The sequence below is a fragment of the Ovis aries genome, chromosome 3 (genome assembly GCF_016772045.2).
Source record: "Ovis aries strain OAR_USU_Benz2616 breed Rambouillet chromosome 3, ARS-UI_Ramb_v3.0, whole genome shotgun sequence".
In the NCBI taxonomy this organism is placed as follows: domain Eukaryota; kingdom Metazoa; phylum Chordata; class Mammalia; order Artiodactyla; family Bovidae; genus Ovis; species Ovis aries.
Genome location: NC_056056.1, coordinates 21,440,164 through 21,465,018, shown reverse-complemented (window position 1 = coordinate 21,465,018; position 24,855 = coordinate 21,440,164). Strand labels below are relative to the sequence as shown.

Genomic DNA, 24,855 nt, shown 5'->3' with positions numbered 1-24,855 from the left:
GGGACTCAGTGCATGCAGTACCACTTGTACTTCAGTGCCTATTGAAGCAGAAAGGGATGGCAGAGAGAGAGAGAGAGGTAGCACCACGTGTATGCCCCCTTCACCCATGTAGATTCAGATAACTTGTTGTTTAGTCGCTAAGTCATGTCCGACTCTTTGTGACCGCATGGATTGCAGCACACTAAGCTTCCCTGTCCTTCACCATCTCCTGGAGTTTGCTCAGATTCATGTCCATTGAGTTGGTGATGCCATCCAAACATCTCATCCTCTGTTACCCCCTTCCTCCTGCACTCAATCTTTCCCTGCATCGGGGTCTTTTCCAATGAGTCAGTTCTTTCCATCATGTGGCCCAAATTATTAGAGCTTCAGCTTCAACATCATTCCATCTTTATTTTCTTGACAATAATAAGCCATTTGGCTTTTGTGATTTACATATGTATTCTTTTTTCTTTTAACAAGGAAAATACAATATCAGTCTGAGACTGTCATCAAAACTTTAAGAAAGAAGTGACTTCAAATTGTTCTGTGTTTTGTTTGGGTGGCCCTGAGATGTGGCATGTTTTTGTGGATTGTTGTGATGTTGGGTTTATCTCTACTCAGCTGCCACCAGGACAGGAAGTGGGAGGTCCCCTGAGGGCTCTGCCCAAGCTTTAGATATAATCTCATCAATGTTAGTGTTGGAAGGTCCCCTTAGAGATTGACTTCATTTCATAGGTGAGGGAGGTTTCCCAGGTGGCGAAGTGATAAAGAATCTGCCTGCAATGCAGGAGATGTGGGTTCAGTCCCTGGGTCAGAGAAGATTCCCTGGAGGAGGAAATGGTAACCCACTCTAGTATTCTTGCCTGGAAAATCATTTGGACAGAGGAGCCTGGCGGGCTACAGTTCACAGGGCTGCCAAGAGTCAGATGCGACTGAGCATGCACACAGGCACACACACATAGGTGTGGAAACAGCTCTGGAGAAATAACTGGCCTGAGATACTTCAGTGAAAATTTTTGGATCCAATCTCAGCATTTCCTATTGAGGAAACTGAGGCCCAAGGAAAATGGATACAGCTTCCAGGTAAGTTCTGGTTAGCACAATGCAATTTGCTTGGTCATCTAAATTGTTAAATATCATTGGAATTTAGTGTGCTGGAGTAAGAATTTCCCATGTCAGTTTCTGAACTATTGGGTCCAGATAAATATAATGTATCTATGAAATTTCATTCAAAACTTTTTTATCGATTCAGAACTAATCCACTCACAAATACAAAAAGCAGCCATGGTAAGAGCTTTTATGGCTGCAACGTGCCGTGTGTTATTGGTGCTATGTGTGATATTCTGGGGCGGGGAGAGGGAGGTGCTTTTGGATAATTTTCTTGAAACTTTGATATGTTCATACTTTTTCCTCAGGGTAAATATACTCTGAAAAAAAATACGTACAGTTTGAAATGATCATGGATTATGGGGCTAGACAATTCTAGATATATGGACTCTAGTAGAACTATTGCCAGAAAAGTCTTATTCCTGGAGCGCTCTTGTCTCATATGTAATGACCACTTACTGAATGGGAGCCATGGGGTTAGATACTGAGCACTGATTTGGAGAAAGATAACAGGAATGGATGGACTTCCCAGGTGGCTCAGTGGTAAAGTATCTGCCTGCCAAGCAGGAGATCCAGGTTTGATCCCTGAGTTGGGAAAATCCCCTGGAGGAGGGCATGACATGGCAACCCACTCTGGTATTCTTGGACAGAGGAGCCTGGGGGGCTATAGTCCATGGAGTCACAAAGAGTTGAATGTGACCTAGCAACTATATAACAACAACAGCCAGGAATGGATACTGCTCAGAGTACTAGAGAGAAGAGAGCATCAGGTGATTGAGACCCACAATGCAACAATACTACAGTAGTAAGTGATGGAAAAACATCAATCTTTTCAGGTTAATTTATAGACTTACAATTTATATTGAAATTCTAGAGTTTTTAAAAGGCAAAGTGTTTCTGAATTTCATCTTTAAAAATTAACAAATAAGAGCAGGGGAGAAATTGGAAAGCAAGGGCAAAATGTAGGATTTTATCATATGCAATAATGTGTTATACAGCTGCAAAATTAAAGAGGAGCTGCACAAAACTGGCTATAAAAGGTAGGGCACAAAAAAGGTATAGCAGTCAAATGACTCCTACTGCATAGAAGATTCTAGTATGTAATCAAGGCTATAATAAACCCAGAAAAGGGATGTGTTATTCAATAAGATAGGCTTAGAAATGTGGCTAAGAATTTTTCTCTAATTACAATGAGTTCTTACCACATGCCATATACTAAAATACATTCCTATTGAATAGTTAGGCCAATGAACATTTATAATTTAATTGATACTGGGCTGGAAAAGAGGAGCCTGGAGGGCTACAGTCCATGGGGTCCAAAGAGTCTGACAGGACTGAGCGACTAAGCGCAGCACAGGACGGGGAAAGAGCTTTTCTATCATCCTTGTTTCGGCTTTGTTTCTCTCCACGTTCACTTTCCTGAAGGCTCAGAGAATCCCAGAACTATCCTCTGAAAAGGAATAGCCTGACTTGGGGTGAAACGAAACACCCATATTCGCAAATAAATGGCATGGGCATTTCCCAGTTGGACATTTTTGTTTTTTAGAAGTTATTCATTACAATTAGCACAAACAGGAAGTACCTCCCCCCGCTGCTCCCCATGTGACTTCCCCCACTTTCAACTACATCTTTCTTCACTTGTGCACATATAAAGAACAAAAGAATTTATGCAGGAAACCAAACACGGACACAATAAGTGACTTCCATCCTCACAGCTCCCCTCCTCCAGCTGGCTGTTGCTATGGGCAACCATTGCCAACAGGTACTCTAGGTTTGGGGCCACATGGTGAGGCTGGCTGCTTGTCACATCATGGCTCCAACAACAGTGTGTGGGCTAAAGAAGGGCACTCACTGTGTGTGTTCTGTGATTAGTCCTTCTCAGTGTGGCCTCTTTGTCAGCCTCAGATCAAAAGAGGATGGCTTTCTTCAGAGAGAGAGGTAAGAATAGCTGAATTCTTAATAAAGCAGAAATTTCATTTCCAGAACTCCCTAAGAGTACCGTCCGTGATTGAGGTGAGGAGGTACCAAACCTAGGATGTCCTGGGCACTGGGCTGAGCAATTAATTGTCTATAGTCATGCCATCATTTCCTCGGGCAAGTTTTGCAAAGCCAGTATGCTTATCCTTGCTCTAGGGGATGGGCCAGTTGCTTACCTAAGAGCCCACAGCAGGGCTGGGACTCAAGGCCTTTCTCTTTTCCAACTCAGAGCTTACTCTTCAGCCAGAGCTCTGTTCCTATGTCTTCAGGGAACAGCTGCAGGGCAGGGTACAGCTGCCTTTGGCTGGAGGGATGCTAAGGGGTTAGCCAGAGGAAGTGCGTCCCTTAGGTGTCTGTGGATGCTCTGCTCTGCCTTTGCTACTCATATGCAGGATGAATCAGGCTCGTTCCTGGACCTCTGTGGCCCTCCAAAGGGGCTGGTTCTAATGAACCTGGCTTTATGGATCTATACAATTCTGCACTGCCCTCTTTCCACCACTTTCCTGGGTGCTTGGTCCCCTGACCCACCTGCATCTCCCACCCCTCACTGCTCATCCAGGGCAGCAATTGAACACTTACGCCAATGTTTCCACTTTCCATTCGTGTAATCATGAGGCAGGAGGGCAGCAGCCTGCCCTTTTACAACCTACTCATCAGTGAAAACAAACAAACAAAACCAGGAAGACTCATATCTCCCAAAGTTGAGCCCAGCTTAAAATAAAATGAGGATAAAATGAGGTCATACCTGTGAATATAATGAGGTGAATGTAAGAACTCAACTCTCGTTGTGTTCTCCACTTTTCTGGGTTCCTTCAAAGTTAAGGCCTATGTTAGGCATATAATATTACAGTATATGTGCATAATGTTCTGTTGAATCAGTAAATGACTAGATGATGTCCACGTGAAACAAAGCCCATTGGCAAACTTAGCTCCCTTTAAGCAGAGCTGGGCGCCCTGGAGCCTGACTCAACAATGTAAATTAGGTCAGTTTTTGTTTCTGTTATTTACAAATGAATTCAATTGTCCTCTCAGTGGATCGTTCTGATTGGTGCCTGCTGAATGGGAAATCAAGTCAGTTAGACACAAAACCTAAGTATTCTGCCCTTCTCAGAATGAGCCACAGATGGAAAAATGATCAAGAACATCCAATGACTGATTGAATGACTTCAACAGAGGACAGGAAGAGCCTGCATATATCTGAGTGGGGGATTTCACATCTCAAAATCTCAGTCTCTTTGTCTGTGAAAGAAGGATGGACTGTAAAAATAATAACAGCAATGCTAAAATAAGTTATAATTTGATGAGTGACTACAAGGTCCTGGACTTTTAACAGAGAATATCATGCTTAAAAATTTTTCTTTTACTTCTTTTTTTCTCCTTTTCCATCTAGAAAGTTATTTTTATATGTCAAATTGGCCCAGATACTTGGTCACATGTTATTCTGGATGTTTCTGTGAAGGATTCTTTTTCTGGATGAGTAACATTTAATTGGAGTAAAGCAGATTGCTCTCTCTCCATAATTAGGTGGGCCTCAACCAATCAGTTGATGGTTTGAATAGCCCAAAGGTCTGATCCCACTGAACAAGAAAAAAAATCCTGCCAAGAAATAGCCTTGGAAATCGAATTCCAGCTCTTCCAAATCTCCAGCCTACTGTCCCACTGCATTAGATTTTGGGCTTTCCAAATCTCCACAGTAGCATAAGCCATTTCCTCAATGTAAATCTCTCTCTCTCTCTCTCTCTCTCTCTCTGCTTTTGGTCTATTTCTCTGGTGAACTCTAATATCCTTTTCTTTATTCTTTATTTTCCAACCCATCTCCTCCCTCCCATACAGATGAGAAAACCGGTTCATGGAAATGATGTAAATTGAGAATGCTCCACTGGCTTGTGAGTAGCCATATGGGGACTGAACTTCAGTTCTGCATGTGTGCTAAGTCATTTCAGTCGTGTCTGACTCTTTGCGACCTTCTGGACTGTAGCCCTCCAGGCTCCTCTGCCCAGGAGATTCTTCAAGCAGAAATATTGGAGTGAATTGCCATGCCCTCCTCCAGGGAATCTTCCTGAGGTCTCCTGCATTTCAGGCGGATTCTTGACTGTCTGAGCCACAGGGAAGCCCGGATTTCAGGTCTATCTCCCTGCAAAGCCTCTACATCTGGCACAACTCCAGTTAGTGAGTCGAGATGTGCTACACAAACAAATGGGTCCTCTTTCAGTGGGTCCTGTGCGCTCAGCACATCTGGCCGTGGTTCTCATCTCTCGTCAAAGCTGCACCTGCAGGAGCCTCCATGAAGCTGTCAAAAGCTCTCACAGATCTCAGAAACCACACAGAGCCTGACAGCAAGTATTTATGCAGATCCTCTGTTGCACTTTGCAAATGAAACAGACATTTTTCTAGTATTCATGAATCATTTCATGGACAAAAGTGCATCCTATGAGTGGATTGAGTCCATATAAGGTGCAGCCAAAGCCTCCTGCCTCTTCAAGCTCTCATCTCTCTCTTTCCTCTCCATCCCCATCTAATTGCCTGAGCTCATCTTTCCATCAACTCTTCCTCTGCTCCTGCCAGCAGTGTGTTGCCTACAAACCATTTTCCACAACATAGACAGGATGCTGTGTTTAAACTGAAAATCTGACTATGTTATTTCCTTCTCCCCCAGGTGAAAACCAACCAACTGTGTGATTTTTCATAGGGTTAAGGACAAGCTTCTTAGTAACCTAAAATCCCCATATCTGTTTTCTGCCCTCATATCATTTCTCACTGACCCCCCCATCTTACCTCATGCTCAAGTCTTTATAGATGGTAGGCATTTCCTCTGTGGTAGTATGTATTATTATTTAAAATATTCAGTGCCACTCCTTATTGGACACCTCTATGTGGGGCATTAAACAAAGCCAGCCCTTGCCCAGGTGGTTTTCTTTGGCCAGTGAAATGAAACAGGAAGTGGCAAGTGGCACTTCTAACCTGTCAAGATGTCCTACAGGCCCTCTTTGTCTTCTGATTCACGTGTTCCAGGCAGGGGTGACTTCTTTAGCCTGGATTCCAGAATAAAGGTGTTGTGTAGAATCAACCCCAAATCAAACTGTGATCATTGTGTGAAGGGGTTTATTGTACACTGTTACAATTTCAGGGTTGCTGGTGATTATCACATAATAGTCTGTGCTGACTAAAGCCTCTCTCATTCCGAATTAGGTGACCCTTGTTTTAGGACTCACTGTGCCATGTACTCTATTTTTATTACCATGCTTATCACATTAAATGGCATTTGATTTTACATACTTGACTTCCCTGTTAGTTTGACAAGCCCTCCAGGGCAAGAGATTGTGTGCTTGTTTACCAGTTTACCTCCAGTGCCCAGAACACAGTGCCATTTGGAACATGTCTAAATGTTTTGAATCAATCTCTTGACCCACAAATCTTGCTTAATACTGATCAGTTGAATTAATAGCCATCGAAGAGATTATTATCAATAACTAAGATCAGAAAGACATGTTGAGTATGCAGTTAAGATCAGAAAGGTAGACATTATAGAAATAAACAGAACTTGGCATTTTCCAGTGGTAATTATGGTGTATAATACTGAGGGAAGAATTCTGTACAGGATATATCAGAGTCAATATGAGACCTTTGGCATTCAGAAGACTTTTCCACTGAACTCCTAAACCATGTGGATTCACTTTTTCTTTACGGTTTCCAAGAAGAAAAGTCATATTCACAACATCCTTGCATTTAAAGGAGGATGAGATTTGATTGTAAGTAAAACATATCATAAAAAGGTATCAATTCTCCTTCAGTTGGGGATTCATAATAACCCCCTGGAAACTTGTCATTCGGCCTTAGCTGTGTCACTCTCTGATATCTGCTGCTAATTCTGTTCTCTTTTTGTACAACTACTTGTTTTAATGTTATCCCAATGCTGGCAGTTTATGTTGCCCATATTGGTAGACAACAGGACATGTAAAATGTGTAAGGAGCATCCACAGGAAGACACACTTTTTGAAACTCAACCCCTACTTAAAATGCAAGAATGGAAAACTGATTCATGAATTCATTAATTGACTTGAAATGAATATTGAGGGGTGCTGGCTGCTGACCAGCTGACCCCATCCCTGTCTCTGGATTCTTTCCATTCTAAGAATTGGCCATTGAAAAGATACCCTGATTTTTTTTTTTTTAACTTGAGTTTTGCCATCTGCTTTCCCATAACAGAAGCCAGTCAGAAACAGGTATATTTTTGAAATTAAGCTCACAAACCTCATTTCACTAGGGTCAAGTCTGCTAAATTGACTCACTCAAGGTCAACAGTGCATTTATCACCAAATCCAGGACTAAGACCAGAGTATCTTCGGTTCTAAGTTTTATTTTCCTCCTTTTCCCCTTCATTTAAAACTATTTTTTGAAGGATTTATTGAAAAGAGTTTCAAGAAGAGTCAAGGAGCTTCTATCAGATTTTTTAGTAGTGGTTGAAATGATTTCTTACTGCCGGCTGAAACAGAATGCACAGAGTGAGAGTTGGGGCAATATGAAGACTGCGGCCACGGAGACAGCACCTCAGATAGTTCTGAGAAACGGTTCCAAAGACGGAGGTAGGGAAGGACAGTACATATGCAATTTTAGAGAAGGGGGAGATCACGAAATAAAGCACATTTTTTAGAAAGTTTCTGTTGGTCTTATGAGCTTTCTGCTAGTCACAAGAAACAGTCATCGCCGTGAAGGATTCTAGTGCTTTTCTACATACGAGCAGATACAAGAACTGGGCTTATAAAATTATTTCCTGAGAATATCCAACTGTCTGAAGACCTGTCCTGACAATTTTCCTGGAGCACAGGGTGCCTCATTTCTGCTCTCCATCTTGAACTCCTTCAGGGGGTGTTGGAGCTCAGCAGCTACAGGAGCACATGGCAAGTCCTTGTAGAGGTAGAGGGCAAGTGCCCATGGCCAGCACCAATTTGTGGCTGACAGTACTAACCTCTAAGTTTATTTGTTTGGATTTCAATACATGGTATATGTACACAACACCAAGAGGTATGGCTCTGGAGCAGTGAGAACCAGACTTGGGCTGATGTCTTGGCTCTCTCTGCATCATTGCATGTTCTCAGATAACTCGCTTAACAAATCAGAGCCTCAGTTTCCAAACCTGCTAAGTGTGTAAAAGCTACCTACCCATTGCGGGGATGAGAAAGCGCCTCTGACACTAACAAGAGACACACAAATGCAAGCTGTTAACAAGTAGAATGCATTTTTATCCACCGGGGGTTCAGATCATTACCATCTTTCTATTCAACTAGGTCAAGTGTAAGCTTAGAATTTCCTGAGTACATTATTTTATTGTTAGGCAAACTGTTAGTATGTGAGCTTTGAAAAAAAATTTTTTTTCTCTCCTCATTAGTTACAGCATGTGATTTCTTAGTAAAAACATTTCCTTTGTGACTTTCATAAAATCACTGTGATATCTTAATAAGGAAATATGTTCAAGTCTACACAAGGCCCCAATTTCCTACCACTTAGGGGTTGCAGAATCTGGTCATAATCACTGGGGCTGTCACCCTAATTGCCCACTCAAGCTTCTGATGGGCAACTCAAAGCCTCTGAAAAATAAAAGAAGACAAAAAGGAGGTTTTGTGAATTTTAGGTTTATATTTATAAAGGCTTTTCCTTCCAATCGACATCATGACAAATTTCAACATAGGCCAGAAAAATATATGGTTGTTTAGACAAAGGTCTAATGCTTTTGTGAAGAAGGAAATGGCAACCCTCTCCAGTATTCTTGCCTAGAGAATCCTCTGAACAGAGGAGCCTGGTGGGCTGCCGTCCATAGGGTCACACAGAGTTGGACACGACTTAAGCGACTTAGCATGCATGCATGCATTGGAGAAGGAAATGGCCACCCACTCCAGTATTCTTGCCTGGAGAATCTCAGGGACAGAGGAGCCTGGTGGGCTGCTGTTTATGGGGTCGCACAGTCAGACACTACTGAAGTGACTCAGCAGCAGCAGCTAGTGCTTTTGACACTTTTGAACGGTGGTGTTGGAGAAGACTCTTGAGAATCCAAGGAACTCTTCAAGGAGATCAAACCAGTTAGTCCTAAAGAAAATCAACCCTGAATATTCATTGGAAGAACTGAGGCTGAAGCTCCAATACTTTGGCCACCTGATGAGCCAATTCACTGGAAAAGTTTCTGATGCTCAGAAAAAATGAAGGCAGGAGGAGAAGGGGACGACAGAGGTTCAGATGGTTGGATGACATCACCAGTTCAATGGGCATGAGTTTGAGCAAGCTCTGGGAGATGGTGGTGGACAGGAAGACCTAATGTGCTGCCGTCCACGTGGTCACAAAGAGTCGGACATGACTGAGCAACTGAACAACAACAACAAGCCAAAGGTCAATTGTGATTGACTGATCGATTCATTCACTCATTTCTTCATTCAGCACACACGTGCCAGATCTGGGATGTACAGATGAACTGGAACGCTTCTGCAATCCAGGTGCTCACAGGATAGTAAGAGGAGGAGATGCACAAGCAAGCGGGTGCAAAGGCGATTCTCTCCTGGAATTCTGTACAAGGACTTGAATAAAATTCTCTCGAGGGGAGGGGAGAAGAAAATAGGTCAAGAAGGCTCCTTAGAAGGCTTTGCAAGCCAAGTAGATGTCTGTGAGACAGGCATACCAGGGCAGAAGCGGGAGTTAGCTGGTCCCCCAGAAAGTAGGACACCTGCCATCGTGGCCATGAGTGTACAGAATAATTGAGGGGATAAGAAACAGATCCTAATGTCTGAGGGGGTGTAGGGTCATAAGGAATGGAAAGGGAGATTAGGCTGGGCAAGAAGAAAAGCTGAAGAAGCAGATGAAGGCCTTCTGGGGAAGTGAAGTGAGAAATGGGAACCCAGAAGGGAGAGTAAGTTGCTTAGGAAGTAAAGTCATGAGACATGTCCCAGGAGAAAGAAGTCCTGGACAACTCTGTAGATGTTCAATTTGACCTACTGTTAGCATAATGGTACTCAGCTGAGAAAGGAAATCCAAGAAGAGACTTTTTGATTTCTATTTTCTTTTGATTCCAAGAAATAAAATCGGTTTCTTATTCATTTATTGGTATGCAAAGACTTTTCTTGGCTGGTAGCTCAGAAGACCATAAAAGAACACTCGACCTTATATAAATTCATTAACAAAAAAAATTGTTGACAGTAGCAGGAAGAAGCATGGGTAAATAGGGGAGAGAGAGAGAAAAAAAAAAAGACAAACATAATCTGTGGAGTTGGATAGACCCAGTTTCAAATCCTAGCTGGACCACAGATGACAATCTAACATCGAGGACAGTTATCTAACGTTTCTCAGTTGTGAGAGCATACCCGGGTTAATGCCATGATAACTCAATATGTTAATAGATACCAATGTGGGAAGTGTTCACGAAACTTTGTGCCTTCTTCCCGCCCTCCCACTCTCCCTTATTCCTGCCATATATGATATATCCCAGATTCCCAAGCTGAAGCTGAAGGATCCTAACTTCCTCCTGCACCTGAGAGCTCTCTCTCCCAGCCTTCCATTAGCAATCCCTGGGGGACAATTGGCATTTACCACCTCCTACAAGATGGGGTTTCCTCTTGCCAGACCTTCCCCAGCTATGTTCTCCCAGGCTGTCTGCACGCTCACTCTCTCTCCAGTTCTCTAATACGTTTAAACTCTGTATTTCCTCTGACTTTTTTTTTTCTTCTTCACCTTATTACACGCTCATATTTCCTCCAATTTAGAAAACACAAATCAAAACAAACCAGCATTTCTAACAGAGGCTTCCGCCTCTCGGCTAGGTTTTTCTCTCTGGCCATTCTGTCTGGAGCAATGCAGCCTTCTTACACGTCCTCCGAGGGTCATCTCACACTCATCCCTAAACTTCTGTAGTGGATTCTTCACTGCACTGAAGATAGATTGGTGTACATCTACCACCTTTCCAGCTCAGACCTGGAAGAAGCATCATCTGGAGTCTTTTAGCCCTGGAGATGGTAAGGAAAGCCATGATACAAAAGGCCAGAAGATAAATTTGAAGGAGCCAGAAGGGGAGGAAGCTGGAGACACCTTCCATGCTAGGCTAAGAAGCCAGGGGAGAATGGACCCAGGAGGATAAAATGGCGACAACTTGGCTCCTACACTTACATGGGAAGTTGGCTAGGATAGTTAACATTTCTGCAATTGGGATGTTTCCTGTAGTATGTTCCGACCCCAGAAAAGATGAGGACCTGTACACTTGAAATAGATGGGGAATTAATCCTCAGTGTATTCATTTAGGTTGTCGACTAAATGATGGTGGCTTAAGAGGAAAGGAATGAAGATGAGACTCGCAGAAAAGCATCTCAGCGTGACTCCCCCGGGGGACACAAAGCACAGGAGAAAGAGGCCCTTCAAGTTTGATTCTAGCCACTCTATGACCCTCACCTATTTTATATCTGAGTAACTTTAGACTCAGAGAAGTTGAGGAACTTTCCCCAGGTCACCCAGCAAGTAAGTGGCAGAGACTGGTGCTTCACCCTCTTTGTCTCTAGGAGACATTTCTCCCCAGCCACGCATCTTCCTTAGAAACTGGGACCTGTTCACACCACATAATCCATGGATTAAATCATTGCCTCTCTTTCTGTGCACCTAAATCATTTCTCCTGATTTTATGAACCATGTTCTTTGTACCATGCCTGAGTTCCCAGGATAAAATTATAAGGAAACATGTCTTGCTCTCCCACCCCAACTCCACCCCATCTGCTGCCCCCAAAGTTACTTGCACACAGTAGGGCTGTAAAACTAAGGACCCACTTCATTTTGTTCTTCTCTCATTTTGGCTGCAGGAACTCTTTTGTGCTGTGAAGTTGGAGGTCTGAGGATGGGTGGTCCAGTCTGTAATCACGGGCTGGGTTCACAGACCTGTGTCAGCTGCCTCCACAAGGCTCATGAGCCCCATAGTCAAAGCCTTTCCCCAACCTCCTCGGGGAGTGAGTTCCTGCCAGTCAGCTCATTTAGACTGTAATAAGAGTCTGTCTGTCTTTTTATCTTGAAAAAAAAAAAAAATGAGTGTCTTTGACAGTCATTCTTCCCTGATGAGATGTCTGATAGGCTGCCTTTCCTAGACAAAAAGTTGCTGTATCACAGTGTTTTACAGATGAGAAGAAAACTGTCAAGATCCAAATAAAGGTGGTGCTCAGACGGTAAAGAATTTGCCTGCAATGTGGGGGAGATCCGAGTTCAATTCCTGCGTCAGGAAGAGCCCCTAAAGAAGGGAATGGAAACCCACTCCAGCATTCTTGCCTGGAGAATTCCACGGACTGAGGAGCCTGGCGGGCTACAGTCCATGGGGTCACAAAGAGTCGGATAGGACTGAGTGACTAACAGTAGTTCTTAGCTCTGCCTCTCTAGTCCTGACATTCCCCTGGAGAGTCCCGCAGAGCGGTATCTCTGGAAAGAAGCAGAGGTGGCTGTAGCCCTCGTGGAGGATGAGAGAACATGCCCACAAGAGCCAGGTAAGGAGGGGCCTTGACTGGGGTAGACCTGCTCCCTAAGACAGAGAAATACAATGCAAAGAGACTACTTCAGTCTCAGACTTGGGTTCAAATCCCGATTCAACTTACTCATTTTGGACACGTCTAAATTTTTCAAGTTTCCCAGGTGGAGCAGTGGTATGAGAGTCAGCCAAGGATACCATGGTTAGAAAGATGCTCTCCCTACTCTCTGAGAGTTTATAGGTAAAGGGAGTTTAAAATACCTGAACTTAAAATCTTGACCCTTTCTTTGTAGAGTATGTTAAATAATGGATTTCCCAGGTTGCCCTGGTGGTAAAGAATCTGCCTGCCAGAGCTGGAGACATAGAAGACATGGTTCAGTCCCTAAGTCGGGAAGATTCCCTGGAGGAGGTCATAGAAACCCACTCCAGCATTCTTGCCTGGAGAAGCCTATGGACAGAAGAGCCTGGAGGGCTACGGTCCACAGAAGTGACTTAGCATGCACGCACTGGGGAGGGTTGGGCTTGGAGGTTGGACTTAGTAGATGCAAGCTATTATATATGGGATGGATAAACAACTAGGCTCTACTGTACAGCACAGGGAATGATACTCAATAGCCTGTGATAAACCGTGAGAGAAAAGAATATAAAAAAGAAGGTGTATATGTGTATAATGAGTCACTTTGCTGTATAGTAGAAATTGACATATCAACTATACTTCAATTTTTTTTTAAATCTGTTTTTATAAATGGGAAACGAAACAATCAATTATGAAGAGCTGACTGTGCCAGGCACACTGGTAGTTCAGTTCAGTTCAGTCACTCAGTCGTGTCCAACTCTTTGCGACCCCATGAATTGCAGCACGCCAGGCCTCCCTGTCTGTCACCAATTCCCAGAGTTCACTCAGACTCGCATTCATCGAGTCAGTGATGCCATCCGGCCATCTCATCCTCGGTCGTCCCCTTCTTCTCCTGCCCCCAATCCCTCCCAGCATCAAAGTCTTTTCCAATGAGTCAACTCTTCCTATGAGTTGGCCAAAGTACTGGAGTTTCAGCTTTAGCATCATTCCTTCCAAAGAAATCCCAGGGTTGATCTCCTTCAGAATGGACTGGTTGGATCTTCTTGCAGTCCAAGGGACTCTCAAGAGTCTTCTCCAACACCACAGTTCAAAAGCATCAATTCTTCAGTGCTCAGCTTTCTTCACAGTCCAACTCTCACATCCATACATGACTACTGGAAAAACCATAGCCTTGACTAGACGGACCTTAGTCAGCAAAGTAATGTCTCTGCTTTTGAATATGCTATCTAGGTTGGTCATAACTTTCCTTCCAAGGAGTAAGCATCTTTTAATTTCATGGCTGCAATCACCATCTGCAGTGATTTTAGAGCCCAAACAAATAAAGTCTGACACTGTTTCCACTGTTTCTCCATCTATTTCCCATGGAGTGATGGGAACAGATGCCATGATCTTCGTTTTCTGAATGTTGAGCTTTAAGACAACTTTTTCACTCTCCTCTTTTACTTTCATCAAGAGGCTTTTTAGTTCCTCTTCACTTTCTGCCATAAGGGTGGTGTCATCTGCATATCTGAGGTGATTGATATTTCTCCCGGAAATCTTGATTCCAGCTTGTGTTTCTTCCAGTCCAGCGTTTCTCATGATGTACTCTGCATAGAAGTTAAATAAGCAGGGTGACAATATACAGCTTTGACATACTCCTTTTCCTATTTGGAACCAGTCTGTTGTTCCATGTCCAGTTCTAACTGCTGCTTCCTAACCTGCATACAGATTTCTCAAGGGGCAGATCAGGTGGTCTGGTATTCCCATCTCTTTCAGAATTTTCCACAGTTTATTGTGATTCACATAGTCAAAGGCTTCGGCATAGTCAATGAAGCAGAAATAGATGTTTTTCTGGAACTTTCTTGCTTTTTCCATGATCCAGCGGATGTTGGCAATTTGATCTCTGGCTCCTCTGCCTTTTCTAAAACCAGCTTGAACATCAGGGAGTTCACTGTTCACGTATTGCTGAAGCGTGGCTTGGAGAATTTTGAGCATTACTTTACCAGCGTGTGAGATGAGTGCAATTGTGCAGTAGTTTGAGCATTCTTTGGCGTTGCCTTTCTTTGGGATTGGAATGAAAAGTGACCTTTTCCAGTCCTGTGGCCACTGCTGAGTTTTCCAAATTTGCTGGTATCCAAATACCACCTCATCTTATCCTTTAAAGCATATTTGTTAGAGATCATTTCCCCTCCTTCTTAGATCATTTATTTTTTAACTACCTTCTACCTCCGTTCTTTTTTCTCCAAGTAGCCTAGAGTTTCACATCCAATATATTTCTATGTTTAATGAATAGGATACATGAAGCCTAAATTTTTTGAGCTCTTCCTAGGGGTCATGTGTTATGTCAGGTATTTCATGTCCTTGAAAGTGGTGAAAAACTCAAAGTCGCTCAGTAGTGTCTGACTCTTTGCAACCCCATGGACTATACAGTTCTTGGAATTCTCCAGGCCAGAATACTGGAGTGGGTAGCCTTTCCCTTCTCCAAGGTTTCTTCCCAACCCAGGGATCAAACCCAGGTCTCCCGCATCACAGGCAGATTCTTTACCAGCTAGCCACAAGGGAAGCCCTTAGCTTATTCTTTAAAAAAACCCCAAACTGTTCTATTCTGCTAAGAACACAACATGAGATCAACCCTCTTAACCTGTTTGTAAATGCACAACACATTGTAGTTGACCGTAGGCTTGAAGTCGTACAGTAGACCTCCAGAGATTCATTTCCCTGAACTGAAACTTCATGCATGTAGGTCAGTAACAGTCACCACACTTTCCCCTCCCCCGCCTCTGACAACCGCCATTCCATTCTTGCATTGTATGTATGTTGCCGTTTCAGACTATTGATATATGTGGAATGATGCCATATCTGTCTCTGTGCAGGTGCACAGGCTCAGTTGTTTAGTCGCATCTGACTCTTTGCGACCCTGCGGACTATAGCCCATTAGGCTTCAGTGTCCTTGGGATTCTCCAGGCGAGAGTATTGGAGTCGGTTGCCATTTCTCCCTTCAGGAGATCTCCCAACCCAGGGATTGAATCTGTATCTCCTGAGTCTCCTGCATTGCAGGCAGATTCTTTACAGCTGAGCCACCAGGGAAGCCCATTTGTCTTCCTACGACTGGCTTATTTCACTTAGTATAATGTCCTCAAGATCCAACCCTCTTGTTGCAAATGGCAGAATTTCCCTCCTTTTAATGGTTGAATCGTATCCCACTGTGTGTGTAAACCACACTTTCTTTATCCTGTCATCCTTTCTTGGGCACTTAGGTTGTTTCCATATCTTGGTTCTTGTGAATAGCGTTGCAATGAATATAGAAGCATTAAAATCTCTCCAAGACCAATTTCTACATCAGGCCTTAAGGCAAATACAGTCTCCACTGGCAGAGGACAAATGCCAGAAAGATTCCGTCTCCAAACTAGAGTTACCCAACCAGCAATGGCCAGGTCAGATTCACACTCAAGTCCGGCTACCTCTGCAGACTTAGCCCTTTACACGAGATCAAGTTATTCCCTTTTATTTTCTTATTGTCTCTTCTGGGACATATAAAGTCTTTAATATTTCATCATTCTTGATTAAAGTTACAATTTTATAAATCACATCAGTCAATCTTTATTAAAATCTTCTGAAAAATTCCAGTTTGTGATACTGAATCAGTATTGAAATTTCCAGCAGTATTTTTTCTTTAATTATGCTAATTGCTATTTCTAAGCATAATTAGCATTTTGAATTATTTAGTGTAATTACATCAAACAACATGTTTAATTTGTCATGTCAAGTACAATAATTAGTAATAATTCTTGAAAGGATGTCATTACAAGTTTGAGGTATTTATAAGGTATAATTATGTCAAATGTGATAATACTCAAAAGTAATACTAAAATTTATAAAGAAATGTTGCTGCAACTATTTGGAAAGTTTAATATTGTGGTCATTTTATATATTTTTGTGCTTCAACAAAATTCAAATCTGTCTCGAATTAGTGATTTGTTTATCAGTTAAGGAAATAAAATTAGATCCTGGATTATATCTGAACTCATATGCAATCCAACAAGTGCCCTTTCTGTGCCCCTCTCCCCCTTTTTTATTTCCAGAGTGAATAGTAATAATTTTGCATATAAATAGTTATACTTAAAAAATGATTCTGGGAAAATAAGGACAATTCAGAAACAAATGAATTTGCTCCAAATATGGAAATTTCAGGCTCAAATAAGAGGTAAGTTAGATTAAATGACCCAACCATTTCATGGTTGTGTGGCTTGCCAAATTACTGACAGATTTAATTTTCAATAACTTTGCTATAAGATGAGGATAATGTGTATTATTGTAGAGGGGAAATGAGATGATGCTAAATTGCTTTGTGGTTATAGTTTGTCAACAAATGCATGCGTTTACATCATTATCTGGATATTCCAGACCCAATCTAGAACAGCAGCAGGGAAATAAAAAAAAGCTATAAGTAGTTCAAATTCTGTCATCAGAGAGGTGAGCTGGGTGGTTCTGTACAAGTCATTTTATCTCTCTGGGTTTTCATTTCCCTATCTAAAAAATAAGGAAAATAATATAAATTTCAGTAAGGGGAAATCAAAAGTATGGTTGGGTTAAGCCAGGGTTGATTGAATGAGTTAATAAATGAATAAGCTTTGGAATGGTATCCAAAATAAGAGTTAGTGAATAGTAATAGAGAATATTCAGGATTTGAACTCAATCAAAAATGATTAAGCTATTCATTCATTTATTAATTCTACCATAATTTATTGATCATTGGCTAAGTACCAGGCCCTTGACTAGGCTCTTGGGGTGTACAAGTGAGCTAATTTAACACAGATATATTTTCCTTGTGCTCTAGTTCAGTATTTCTCAAGATGTGATTGAAAATGCATCCAAATCAGATGGGAATGTTAAAAATGAATATTCACATCATGCATGTTGTAAATGGGTCACACCTCTGACTTGCTAAATTAGATTCTCTGAGTACGGACCTTAATTTTGCCTTTTTTTTTTTTTAACAAATATTTGATTTTTGCAGTGCTTAAAGTTTGAACATTAGTGGAGTCTGTTTAGACCAAGTTACAATCCAAGTGTGTGAACTTGGAATAGTTACTCAACATCTCTGAACCTCAGTTTCCTCATCTGTTAAATGGGTCCAGTACTGTACATCACAGAACTTAATGATGAGAATTACAAATCGTCTCTTTAAGGTGCCTACTAGGTGCTCAGTTAATGCTTAGTGATTATTTCAAAGGAAATTATTTTACAAGTACCCATGCTCCCAGAAAGGGCATGAATGTGTACATGTGATTCTCTTAAATCAAGTCATATTTTAACTATAACAACAAATGTCTCCATTTAAAATGAACAGCAAGCGTTCCCTCGTGGCCTAATGGTTAGAATTTTGGGCTTTGACTACCTTGGCCCAGGTTCAATTCAAGCTGTGTGGTGCAGTCAAAAAAGGGAAAAAATGACATCTTGTGTCTGTCAGATTTGTCAGCTTAAACCTCATGTGACATAGTTTCAACTGGACAACAATTTATCATGTACCCACTCAAATGTAAGTGTACAGAGACATGGGGTGGGGTTCTTGACTTCCAGCAACTCATAATCATGTTGAGGGTACAGACCTGTAGGTATTAGTCATGATGCAACCAGGGAAACAAACCAGGCCAGCTGTTGCAGGAAACGGCTTATGCAGGATTGGAAGGCAGGGAGTGGAGGGCAATACAGAAATCGGGGACAGCAGGGAAAAGCTCCTACTGCTCAGCAGGATGGACAAAGGAAGGAGGTGGAGTGACCAGAGCCAAGGGGTTGGGGTCCCCTGGAGCAAGCTGGAACCACAAGCTTTCCTGGGGAGACAGAGACAGAGCAGACAGAGCCAGCAGCTGCTGGCCCCTTTGAGGTAAAGGGACAGAAGGGAAGTTCTGGCTTTGCCCTTTTGCTCCCTTTCTCATTGCTTGTCCTTCCCTCACCTTGAGAGAATCCAGGCTGAAGCATCTGCACAAGGACCTGGGAAATGCAGGCTGAATGAGATCAGCTCTCTTGCCACAGAGAGCAGGGCAAGGCGAGGGCAAGATCCAACGTGAAGGCAAATGGCAGGACTGACACATGAGGGAGATTTAATGCAAGAGGCTGCACTAAGTGTTAAGACCAAGTTGTGCAGGGAGAGAGAGGACAGTGATGTCCTGTAGGAGTCCGGCTGGCTGCCCAGGCAGAGCCTTGAAGGGGGACAGAAATGTGATGAGATCACCGTGGTTTGGCATCTTCCCCGAAGATTTTCCAGTTGAGAGTCTGTGTTTGGCCAAAACGCTCAGATTCAGGGGTTTTCAACCTGCCTGTCAAAGCTTCAGGCGATGGAAGTGAAAAATCAGACTTTATTACTGATGTACAAGAAGGAGTATCTTTCCTGGGATCCTCATGTCTAACATGTGCCTAGCCTTTTAGTTTCAGATATTTGGGAAGCTAATGTATAATTAGAAGCAATTTTCATGAGTCTAGAGCCAGGATAAGGAGGAAATCGAAGAATCTTAAAATTGAGTGTAATTCAGCAATGTCTCTTCTGTAGAATCACTGCGTTTCATCTCACTTCAGAAGCCCTCAAATGAAAGAAGAACCACCAAGGAGTAGGAGGAAGAGGAGGAGGAAGACAAGAATGCTGTCATCTCATGGTGATCCATTGCTTTGATACCACTTAAAATTTTTATTTTACACTCATGGAAAGAGCTGTTTTATAGTGTTTTAGATACAGAAATGAAAACGATATGAAAAGCCAAGTCCAAGTTCATGAATGCAGTCAGTGACAACTACAATATATTACTGCCAGTAATTCTAAGACTGTCTTACTTCAGGTACATCTGATTTTAGAATTGATAAATGCTTTAAAATATGCATATTAGACCTGATGGAAAAGGGAAACTTCAAGAGATGGGAACAGCTTTTTCAGATTCCCATCAACTAAGGAGAATTTGTGTTACACTAACTTCACCTTGTTCTTAGATTCTCTCTGAGTCTGACTTCCAGGAAGATCCTTCTCTGTTCTGCCTGTACAGAAGGGAACAATACAAACAGCTGAGTTTCTTTTGGTAAAATCACACTTGCTATCTATGATCAGGCTGGGCATCTCTAACTTCCCTTGCCCTTTACTTACAGAATTAAGTTTGGGCTACAATTAGAGGTGGTTGGTATCAATCGTTACATTTTAAATCTTCTTTATTTCAGTCTTCTTTATTGTGACCAGGAATTTCTGGATGCTTTCCTGTCAACTGCATGAAGTCAGATATATTCAATATTTTTAACTTATAAGTATCTTAGAGCCAAATATAGTTTTTTCCCCTTGTATTTTCTTATTTTGACCCTCATGATAAATCTGTAAGGAAGACAGACACCTAACGCGTTGTTATTATTATTTTTTTAGGCAGATGAGGAAACAGAGCATCCCACTCTTTCTTCTGCCAGCTGCCGTAGCTGTATGACTCTACAACCTGGGTAGAATGCTGTCTCTAAACACAAACTAATGACTTTGTCTTACGGGCAACCAAAAAAGGTAATCTGTAACATTGCTGGGTTGGAAAAGAAAACTACTGCGCTGTGTTGGAGTAAGAAGAATATGTTGGTTTCTGCCATGGCACCTTTTTAAGTGATTTTCAAGGGCAGCTGGACTATATTTCATTTTCCACTTATATTAACTTCATAACCCCAGCTTTTATTATATGTCACCAGAGACACAGACGAGGCCTCCTGCAGTGGATATATTATCTTAGACTCACTTAGTGAGCGCTTAAAACCTCCCAGGCACCACGCCAAGCCCTTCACAGGCATTAACTCCAATCCTTTCAGCAATCCTTTGCACTAGATGTTATTACTCTCACTTGACAAGGAAATGCAGAGAAAGCTACCATCCTGCTAAGCATCCTTAGGAAAGGGCAGAACTGGAATACAAGCTGGATCTGACCTGGTTGCATGATCCATGCCTTTTTTTTTTGTTTGTTTTAATCTCTTTCACACTGATTCCTAGAAGAAGCTAGACTAAGGGGCTGCAGTTTGCCTCATGACTTGATCTGGAATTCATTTTGTAGGCCTCCTAAGAAAATTTCTGCTTGTAGTATGAGAGTTTGGAACTCCTTTGTACAATTCTACATTTCAGCAGGGCAGAAAGATGGGTCAGCAGAAGTAGGAACAAACCGGACAGAATGTTCTTGTCCAGCATACAGTCCTTTTCAGGTCTTCTGCTGAATCTTCTATAATTTCCTTAGAACAAGGGTGATGGAGGACACAGAGTGAGTAGTTATCTATGCTATAAAAACGAGAGTCCCTTGGACTGCAAGGAGATCCAACCAGTCCATCCTAAAGAGAATCAGTCCTGAATATTCATTGGAAGAAATGATGCTGAAGCTGAAACTCCAATACTTTGGCCACCTGATGGGAAGAACGGACTCATTGGAAAAGACCTTGATTCTGGGAAAGATTGAAGGCAGGAGAAGAGGGGATGATAGAGGATGAGATGGTTGGATGGCATCATCAACTTAACGGACATGAGTTTGAGCAAGCTCCGGGAGTTTGTGATGGACAGGGAAGCCTGGTGTGCTGCGATCCATAGGGTCATTAAGAATCGATCACGACTGAGCAACTGAACTGATATGACCATTGCTTTGTGAGTAGCATATATATATATATATATATATATATATATAGGTGCTGGCAAACTTGTGCAGATGTCAAATCTATTACTTCCTGGCACTGCTTGTTGAAAATATTAACTTTTAGATCACCCTGCTTTGTCTGTGACTACATCTAAAGACCAGACTTTGGGCCAAAACCTGCTCTGACTTCAAAGGAGAGGTTTGCCTGTGGATTTCATTTATGTGAGATACTGTTCATCTTCCACACTCTGGAAGGTACAATGGATATGTCAGGCTGACACGTGCACACACCTGCAGGGAGAGACCAGAGGCTCTAATGCGAACACATGGGAGTGTCATGGGGTCACAAAATTAAAGCCACAGTTAGTGATAATTTAGTCAAACTCCCCATTTTCTGGAGAAAAAAATTAATGGCCCTGAGCTAGCAGCTTGCACAAGCCTAGCTCTAGGAAATATTTAACTGGCATCCGCTTTAGCCATAAATTCATCCTCATTCTAACTCTACTGGATTTCTGCTTGGCAATCATAGAAATTTCCCGTTAGCACTATTTGCTTTTTTCACTTGGGTTGCTGCATGGAATGCCCACATTTTTCTGGCCGCCCCCTTACTTGTTGGACTGACAAACACCTCTTCATATGCTCAATAACCTCTTCTGTTCTGACCTCTGCGGGGCAAGCCTGGCTGTCCTTTCCCCAGGCTCCCTCTGTCATTGATTACCTGTGCTCCGCACAAGCATGGATCATTTGCGAAGCATCATTTTCCTTTGACTGCTTTGGTTTCACACTGAGCTGTTCATTCTTCCTTGGCTCACTCTGGTGCCCACCACAGTTCCTGGGACATCGATGCTCTTTAGTACATATTTGCTGGAACAGTTTTTTCACATACTTCATTGATGTATTTCCTGCTTTGTTCAGATATCATTTAAAGCAGATTGAAAGGAAGGAGGAGATTCACGGGAAGAGAGAGAAGGAAACAGCAAAATAGAAGGAGAGTCAGGAAGCAGAATTGAGGAGTCACGAACGATGAAGACAAGGACCCAGTGTCATGGGGTCAGCCTCGGTCACCGCTCCACGAGGCTCTTGCTGCCTGTGCAAGGAGGAGAAGAGCTAGAACAGGAGAGCAGCTAGTACCAGGCCTGGGTTTTTCTGCTGCCATGGGGTGGGGTCGATCTGGTGAGGATTCCAGGCCTCCCAGCCTTTCGCGAACTAAATGTCCCTTCTCGCTGTCTGTCACACCTCGAAGCCCGATCTGCACATTCTACGGGGACCGCAGAATTGCGTAACTTTTCCATCTGCTTTTCTCTGTGTTGACTTTCTGGTTGGGTTTATGGGAGCTTTTCTGTTTTTGCAGCTTCCCGCCCTCTCCGTCTTCCTTCAGGCAAGTTCCTCCCGCGCTTTTCTGGAAGCCAACGGGGCCCAGGAATACACACTAAGCCACTAGAAAGAGCTGCGATTTCCTCCCACTGTAACATAGCTCTGAAGGACCCTGTTAGCTCTGGAGAGGCTTCTTGCCCTGCCGAGTTCTGTTCAGTGAAGCTGTCATTGTTTTTCCTTCAGGCTGTCTAGCCGTTATGCCAACCAGAACTAGCATAACTGTTTAACATTCATATCCTGTGGCTTATTTTGGACAATTTAATCAATATTTCATCAGAAAATTGTTTTTTTTGAGTCTGCTGGAAATGTGATTTTTCAAAGGTGTCTTTTTTTCTTTTTTAAGTAGAATTGTTCTTAGAAACCATACTAATTATTTTTATTTACAAACAAATTAAACATAGTTAAGGGCTTCCCTGGTGGCTCAGATGGTAAATTGCCTGCAATGCAGGAGACCTGGATGTGATCCCTGCGTTGGGAAGAGGGCATGGCAACCCACTCCAATATTCTTGCCTGGAAAATCCCCATGGACAGAGGAGCCTGGTGGGCTACAGTCCATGGGGTCGCAAAAAGTCAGACATGACTAAGTGACTAAGCACACACAGTTAAAACAGGGAATTTGTTGTCATATGTATATATATATACATATATATAATTTGTCGTATTTATATGACAATTTTTTGTCATATGTATATATATACATATATATACTTGTGAAATGATCACCGCAATCAATGAAAATACCTATCCCCTTGAAATTCCCTCTGCCCCTTTGTAATTGCTCCTTCCTGCTGCTCTTTGTCCCCTCCCTCCACCCACACCAGTGTGCTTCCTCTCACTATATATGAACGCACATTTCCTAGGATTTTATCTAAATGCAATCATACAGTCACAGAAGGCAATGGCACCCCACTCCAGTACTCTTGCCTGGAAAATCCCATGGACGGAGGAGCCTGGAAGGCTGCAGTTCACGGGGTCGCTGAGGGTTGGAGATGACTGAGCGACTTCACTTCACTTTTCACTTTCATGCATTGGAGAAGGCAATGGCAACCCACTCCAGTGTTCTTGCCTGGAGAATCCCAGGGACAGGGGAGCCTGGTGGGCTGCCGTCTATGCGGTCGCACAGAGTCGGACACGACTGAAGCGACTTAGCAGCAGCAGCAGCAGCAATCATACAGTGCGTTCTCTGTAGTCGGCCTTCTGTCACTCAGCATAATTATTTTCAGATTCATTCACACTACAGCAATATTGTGGTCCTTCTTATTCCATTGTTTGGGTATACTATGGTCTGTTTATTCATTCACCTGCTATTGGCCTTTGGGTTATTTCCAGGTCTGGTCTATTATATTTAAAACCACTGTGAGCATGTTTGAACAAATATCTTTATGGGCACATGTTTTATTTTCTCTTGACTAGATAAATTAGGGGTAGGATGGGTCATATGGTAGACCCCTGTTTAACTTTTTAAGAACCCAGCTCGTAGAGTGGTTGCACCATTTTATATCACATCAGAAGGGATTTTGAGTTCCATATCCTCACGAGCCCTTGAAAAGGTCATTCTTTTTAATTTTAGCAATTCTCTTACAGTATGCAGTGGTGTCTCATTGTGGTTTTAATTTGTATTTCCTTATTGATTAGTCATAGAGACATTATTTTCATGTTCTTATTTCCCATGTGCTTGAAACTTCATTAGTGATATGCATTTTCAGATAGCTTTCTGTTTTTATTTTGTTGTCGTTTTTTGAGTTTTGTTTTCTTGTTACTGAGTTTTGAAGAGTTGTTTTGTATTCTGGATGCAAGTCTTTTGTCAGATACATGCTTGGTAAATATTTTTCCCTTTTCTTGGGTTTTTATTTTCATTCTTTTATGTCTTTCAAAGAGCAGAAGTTGTTAATTTGGATGAAGTCCAACTTACCAATTTACTTTTTTGTGGATCCTATTTTTAGTGTGTTTTCTTTGCCTAACTCAAACTCACAAAAGTATTCTACAAGAAGTTTCATAGTTTTAGTTTGTATATGTAAATTTATCATCTATTGATATTTTGAGTTATTTTTGTATATGATGCAAAACATGGATTTAAGTTTATTTTTTGCATATGGATATCAAATTGTTGCAACATCATTTATTGAAAATGCTATCCCTTTTCCACTGAGTTGCTTTTGCATCTTTGTTGAAAATCCATTATCTAAATGCATGTGGAAAAAAAAAATAAATGCATATGGGTTGGTTTCTGGACTCTATTCTCTTCTACTGATCTAATTTCTTACACGAAT

General features: G+C 42.2%; 1 long non-coding RNA gene and 1 other non-coding gene across 3 annotated transcripts; both read left to right on the top strand.

Moving 5' to 3' along the window:
* Positions 1 to 673: 673 nt before the first annotated feature.
* LOC121819008 (uncharacterized) lies at positions 674 to 24,822 on the top strand. 2 transcript variants are annotated; one of them, XR_009600124.1, is made up of 3 exons: positions 674 to 1,062; positions 19,138 to 19,240; positions 19,987 to 24,822. It is a non-coding gene; the product is annotated as an uncharacterized LOC121819008 (long non-coding RNA). The 2 variants fall into 2 exon arrangements; XR_006059106.2 differs by lacking the exon at positions 674 to 1,062 and adding an exon at positions 16,676 to 16,794.
* On the top strand, positions 1,613 to 1,683 carry TRNAG-GCC (transfer RNA glycine (anticodon GCC)). The gene has a single exon. It is a non-coding gene; the product is annotated as a tRNA-Gly (tRNA).
* Positions 24,823 to 24,855: the final 33 nt, after the last annotated feature.